Genomic DNA, 7,151 nt, shown 5'->3' with positions numbered 1-7,151 from the left:
GATTAACTTTTGTTAGGAAATTATTTGATTTCCTAACTTATTTGTGGGCAATACATATATTAATTATAATCACAAATTATGCTATTTCAAATTAAATGACTTATATAATGGTGATCTTATTTATTGTTAGAAATACTAAATTGAATAAGTTATTATTACTTTTGATTTGGAATTAAATGAGAATAAAACCAGATATTATCTTTTGTTCCTTAAATAATTATCATTTTGGATTTTAGATATATTATCTTTTGGGCTTTAGATACTATTTTATTTGGGTTTAAGAGTTTAATGGGTGCCATGCTCAAATATAAATAGGCCTACAAGGTTTCGGTCCCCAATATGCCAAAGCCGCCTTTGTTACTCTTTTCCCATCAAAAGAGTTGCAGCCTCTAGAAATACAGAAGGCTTTGGTTGAGGAAGATCGAAAGAACCACAAGATCCAAACTCTTCCGATCATATGATTCATGTTTATGAATTCAGGTACGTTTCCGCATTCGAGTATGATATATATTTTGATGATTCAATATGGATGATTTAGATTAATAAAATTAATTTATTCTAACAAATGGTATCAGAACCATCCATAATTTAATCATCGAAAATATTCGATTTTATTTTATTAGATCAAAATATATATATATATATATATATATATATATATATATATATATATATATATATATATATATATATATATATATATATATGCGTTGTTTACCTTGCATCCGAAATTGTTGCATGCTAATTGTTCCCCTTTTGTATGTGCATATATATATATATATATATATAAAACAATGCAAACGGCACTGTATATATATATATATAAAACAATGCAAACGGCACTGTATATATAACCTTTCACAGTATAGGATATATAATCACTTTAAAGGTTAACATTTTTTTTATTCTAATGCTGTGATTGCAATCTTTATATATATATATATATATATATATATATATATATATATATCATTATTATCCAAACAATAATATATATATAAATATTCATAATGATAATACACTTACACACATATATATATATATATTACATGAGAGCGATTTGACAATTAATTTACATAATAAACAGATGTTTTATTCTAAAGAATATTATTATGATTATTTTAGATTTAATTATGTGTGCTATTAATTTGGTGTAAAGTTAATTGATTATCCTTTTAGAATATAAAGATTATTATGTATATGTAACTTATGCGAATATTAATCGATCCAAAAGAAGATTTATATTTGGCCAAAGTTATGTATACATATTAATAATATTTGAATAATAGAAAATATTATTTAATTGTTACATAAAGAAACTAGTAACAATTTGGATTAGTATACCATCTATTTTATAAAGATTTAGTTTTGGAATAAATTGATTGAACATTATGCTGCCAAAGTAGTTTCTTTTGTGAAAATTGATTTATTTAAAACATTAGGAATGTGGTGATATGTAATTCATGCGAATATTGGTCGGTCCAAAGGAATGTCTATATTTGGCCGAATTACATACACATATTATTGTTAAATAAATATTTGGGCAACTAATAAGAATAAAGTAATGTTTATTATTTATGCAAACAATAATCGGCCCAAAGGAAGTTTATTGTTTGGCCAAATAATAAGCATTGCACACTTTTGTTTATTTTCTATTAATTATGCGGTCAATAATCGGCCTAAAGGAAGGTTATTGTTTGGCCAATTAATAGAAAATATATGCAGTAATAAATAGGTTGCGAAGTTTAAGTTTCCATGTGCGCATTAAGTCGGTCCAAAGAAAGGCTTAATGTGTGACAGGAATTTTGACAATATTTGATTACTGCAATGAGAGTATCACTTACAATTAATTTTTCTATCCAAAGATTGAAAATTAATGTTGTTCTAGATATCTCAATATGGATTTTTCCCATTATTTAACTAATGTTTACTGCATGTTCTTTTTGTTCTAATCCAGAAAAGTAGAAACTATGGCTTTAGCTGCCAATATTTCTACACAAATTAGTAGTATTCCTATGCTGAATGGTTCAAACTTTAAAGTTTGGAAGGATACCGTGGAGATTGTCCTCGGTTGTATGGATTTAGATATAGCTCTTCGAGAAGAGAAACCCACTTCCACTCTGGAAAATCTCAATGAGGTTAAAATAGAGAAGTGGGAGAGATCCAATCGAATGAGCATTATGATCATGAAACGCTCAATTCCTGAGGCGTTTCGGGGCTCAATTACTGAGGATAAAGATGCTAAACAGTTCTTGAAAGATGTTGAAAAATTCTTTACTAAGAATGAAAAGGCGGAGGCAAGTAGCCTTTTGATAAAACTTGTCTCCATGAGGTATAAAGGTAAAGGGAACATAAGGGAGTACATTATGAAAATGTCTCATCTTGCTTCAAAATTGAAAGCACCAAAGTTAAAGTTGTCTGAAGATTTACTCGTGTATTTCATTTTGATTTCTCTTCCTGCACACTTTGGGCAATTCAAAGTGAGTTATAACACTCTGAAGGATACTTGGTCCTTAAATTAGCTTATATCTCACTGTGTGCAAGAAGAAGAGAGGCTCTAGCAAGATAAGACTGAAAGTGCTCACATGGCTTCATCTTCTCAGTATAAAAGAAAGCATGATACTACTGCGGATGTGCCTTCTCAGCAGAAAAAGACTAAGAAACAGGATCAAGTTTTAACCTGTTTCTTCTGTAAGAAGGTGGGACACATGAAGAAGGATTGTACCAAATATGCCACCTAGCGTGTAAAGAAGGGTATAATTCTTACTTTCGTTTGTTCTGAGGCTAGTTTAAGTTATGCACCTGTTGATACTTGGTGGGTAGATTCTGCTGCTACTACTCATGTAAGTGTTACTATGCAGGGTTGCCTGTGGACCCGACTGCCAAGTGATGCTGAAAGATACATTTATGTGGCAGACGGCAATATAGTTGCAGTCGAAACTATAGGAACCTTTAGATTATGTTCCACGAGTGGATTTTATTTGGATTTATTAAAGACATTTTATGTACCGTCATTTAGACGGAATTTGATTTCTGTTTCTCGTTTAGACAAATCAGGTTATTTTTGTTCGTTCAGAGACAATAAAGTTAGTCTCTTCTATAATTCGAATAATATTTGCTCTGGTCATTTGGTGGATAATCTATATAGACTTGACTTAAATTCCTATAATAATGAAATACTGCAACCAGGTACAAAACGAAAACTAAATGAGAATTCGGCATCATTATGGCACAAACGCCTAGGTCACATCTCTAAACAGAGAATTCAGAGGCTCGTGTCAGATAGAATTCTTGGACCCTTAAATTTGGCGGACTTTGAAGTCTGCATTGAGTGCATAAAGGGGAAAAAGACAAACGAAAGGAAATTAGGTACCGAGAGAGCTAAAGATGTCTTAGAAGTAATACATACCGATATATGTGGCTCATTCCCTACTGTCTCTTAGAATGGACAACGGTACTTTATTATGTTCATAGATGATTACTCTCGTTATGGGTATCTATATTTAATTCATGAAAAGTCCCAAGCCTTAGATGTTTTCAAGTCTTTCAAAGCTGAAGTTGAACTTCAACTTGGAAAGAAAATTAAAGTTGTCAAATCTGATCGTGGTGGTGAATACTACGGAAGATATGACGGTTCAGGTGAGCAACGTCCTGGGCCTTTTGCTCTTTTCCTAGAGGAGTGTGGTATTGTTCTGCAATACACCATGCCAGGAAAACCTAGCATGAATGGTGTTGCAGAGCGAAGGAACCGAACTCTTAAGGACATGGTGAGAAGTATGATTAGTCATTTTTTCTTGCCTGAATCACTCTAGGGAGAAGCCTTAAAGACCGCAGTGTACATCCTTAATAGGGTGCCAAGCAAAGCAGTTAACAAAATTTCATATGAAATTTGGAGTGGAAAAAGACCCAGTATAAAGCATTTGCATATTTGGGGATGTCCAGTTGAGGCGCGACCTTATAGGCCGCATGAAAGAAAATTGGACTCAAGGACAATTAGTTGCTACTTTGTTGGTTACGCTGAGCGCTCACGGGAGGTACAAGTTTTACAATCCTGCATCAATGTCTATTTTTGAAACGGAAAATGCGAGATTTCTTGAGGATGTTGAGTTTGGGGGGAAGGAAATATTAGGAATATTGCTTTTGATGATGATTCTATAACTGACAATGATCAGGTCCTTGTGCCTATTGTTGTTCAAGATACAGTTATAGTACAAGAGCAAAATGAAATCTTACTGTAGATCCAGTTACAGTACAAGAGAACAATGAGAATATTATTGTTGCTCAAGATACTGCTACAGTACAGGAAAATAATGAGAATCCTCCTCAATCCCAATCCATACAGCAAGCTCAACAACCTCAAGAAGTGTCATTAAGGAGATCCAATAGAGAAAGGAGAAAATCCATCTATAGTCTCAAGCAAGCTTCCCGTCAATGGTATCACATGTTCATAAAGTCATTACCTCATGATTTTGAGGTAAATATCATAGATGAGTGTGTATACTGCAAGTTCAGTGGGAGTAAATACATCTTTTTTGTCTTATATGTTGATGACATTCTACTTGCCAGCAACGATATAGGCTTATTGCATGAAATTAAGAAATTTCTATCGAACAAATTCGAAATGAAAGATCTTGGTGATGCCTCTTTTGTATTAGGAATCAAGATACTAAGAGATCGTTCTCAAGGTATTCTTGGATTATCACAAAAGAACTATATCGAAAAGATTTTAAGTAGATATGGCATGGAAAATTGTAGACCAATAGACACACCCGTAGCTAAAGGAGACAAGTTCAGTCTCAAACAATGCCCTAAAAATGATCTTGAGAGGACAGTAATGCATGATAAGCCTTATGCATCAGCACTAGGGAGTTTAATGTATGCTCAAGTCTGCACACGTCCCTATATATTATTTATAGTGGGAGTGTTGGGTAGATACTTGAGCAATCCGGACATGGATCATTGGATAGCTGTTAAACGCGTAATGCGTTGTTTAAAGAGAACAAAGGATTACATGCTTATTTATCGGAGATCAGAAAATTTGGAGATCATTAGGTACTCTGATTTCGATTTCATGGCATATGGTTGTGAAACTTTGTCACTAAAGCTTCATATAGTAGATGACATTGAAAGGCCATTAAAGATATTTTGTGACAATAAGTCAGCAGTACTATACTCCAATAACAATAAGAGCTTGACAAAATCGAAGCATACAGACATCAAGTTCTCAGTTGTCAAGGAGAAAGTTTAAGAAAAACAGATTTCCATAGAACATATAGGAACAGGGTATATGCTAGCAGACCCATTACCAAGGGATTGATCCCTAAAGTCTTTCATTAGCATACTACTCGGATGGGTGTCAATATTTGTGATGCATTAGTTTAGTGGGAGTTTATCTTATGCTATATGTCCTATGACAGATATTGAATTATTTTTCTGCAGAATTAAGTTGATGGTTTATTTCATGTTATGTGAAATGTTCATTTTGTAATATTTGTATTATGTTTGATCTTAATAAAGTTGGGCCAGCTGGAAGTAGACATGCATGAGATCACTTGGCATGTAATTTCCATATTACTCATCCAAATTTGATCTATGTCGTTAAGTATATTAGGATGGTGATTGGCGTGGTTTAGTCACGGCAATTAATGTGATAAAAGCTGCGATAGTTCCATATCTAATGTATGAGACGGACCAGATTGTTAAAGTAATGAGAGAAATAGCATTCAGATGCGCGCATAAAGTTTATAAAGATGTGATTATGTCAAGAAATAATATATGTATAGCCCAAGTGGGAGATTGTTAGGAAATTATTTGATTTCCTAACTTATTTGTGGGCAATACATATGTTAATTATAATCACAAATTATGCTATTTCAAATTAAATGACTTATATAATGGTGATTTCATTTATTGTTAGAAATGCTAAATTGAATAAGTCATTATTACTTTTGATTTGGAATTAAATGAGAATAAAACCAAATATTATCTTTTGTTCCTTAAATAATTATCCTTTTGAATTTTAGATATATTATCTTTTGGATTTTAGATACTATTTTATTTGGGTTTAAGGGTTTAATGGGTGCCATGCTCAAATATAAATAGGCCTACAGGGTTTCGATCCCCAATATGCCAAAGCCGCCTTTGTTACTCTTTCCCCATCAAAAGAGTTGCAGTTCAGCCTCCTAGAAATACAGAAGGGGCTTTGGTTGAGGAAGATCAAAAGAATCACAAGATCCAAACTCTTCTGATCGTATGATTCATGTTTATAAATTCAGGTACGCTTCCGCATTCGAGTATGATATATATTTTGATGATTCAATATGGATGATTTGGGTTAATATAATTAATTTATTCCAACAACTTTATCTTTCGAAAACCAAAATAAAGATCGGAGTATCTTTCAGAGACGATTTTGACTATTTACTCGACAAATTTTCCACATTAAGCAAATAGCATTTAACAGTTTGTGTCATTTTGAGAGAAACTAGAATGTGTTGTGAGCTGTTCACTACCAAAGTGTTACACGAAGCAGAAATAAATAATAGGAATATTAATATAGCTTCTCCTTCTACGTGTGCATGCTCTCAATTATTCTAATGGGACACTTGCCACTCAACAAAATTGTTATATATTATTTGCAAAATTACTTAAATTTAATTTATATTATCTTATATGAAATTTGAGTTAACAAAATAAGACTACTCACATAAAATATTTTATATAAATATAATTATTAAAATATTAACATGTATTATATTAAATAATTAAAAAAAACTAAAATAAAATATTAAGTGACTAGTATTTTTATTAATATTAATTAATATTTTATATCAATATCTTATTTTTATATTATTAAAATTTAAAAATTTAAAATTTTATATCAACAAATTCGTTCTTGAATAATCACTTATTTTTTAAATTGATTTTCGAAATACTTTTTTAATCGAATTTATTTTTCAATGATTTTAAATTCATCATATTAATCATTTCATTATTTTTATTGCTCATGACGTCAAACACTTGACCGTTTTAATGAATTGTTAATATGATAAATTAATGAAATTATATCAAATTAATTTTAAATTAAAAAATTTTAATATCTCAGATTTTTTTTTAATTTAAGATTAATTTAATTATATAAATTTATTATA

The sequence above is a fragment of the Arachis ipaensis genome, chromosome B3 (assembly GCF_059453495.1).
Source record: "Arachis ipaensis isolate K30076 ecotype BB chromosome B3, ASM5945349v1, whole genome shotgun sequence".
NCBI lineage: Eukaryota > Viridiplantae > Streptophyta > Magnoliopsida > Fabales > Fabaceae > Arachis > Arachis ipaensis.
The sequence above is the reverse complement of the archived record's forward strand: the minus strand, read 5'-3'. Positions refer to the sequence as shown.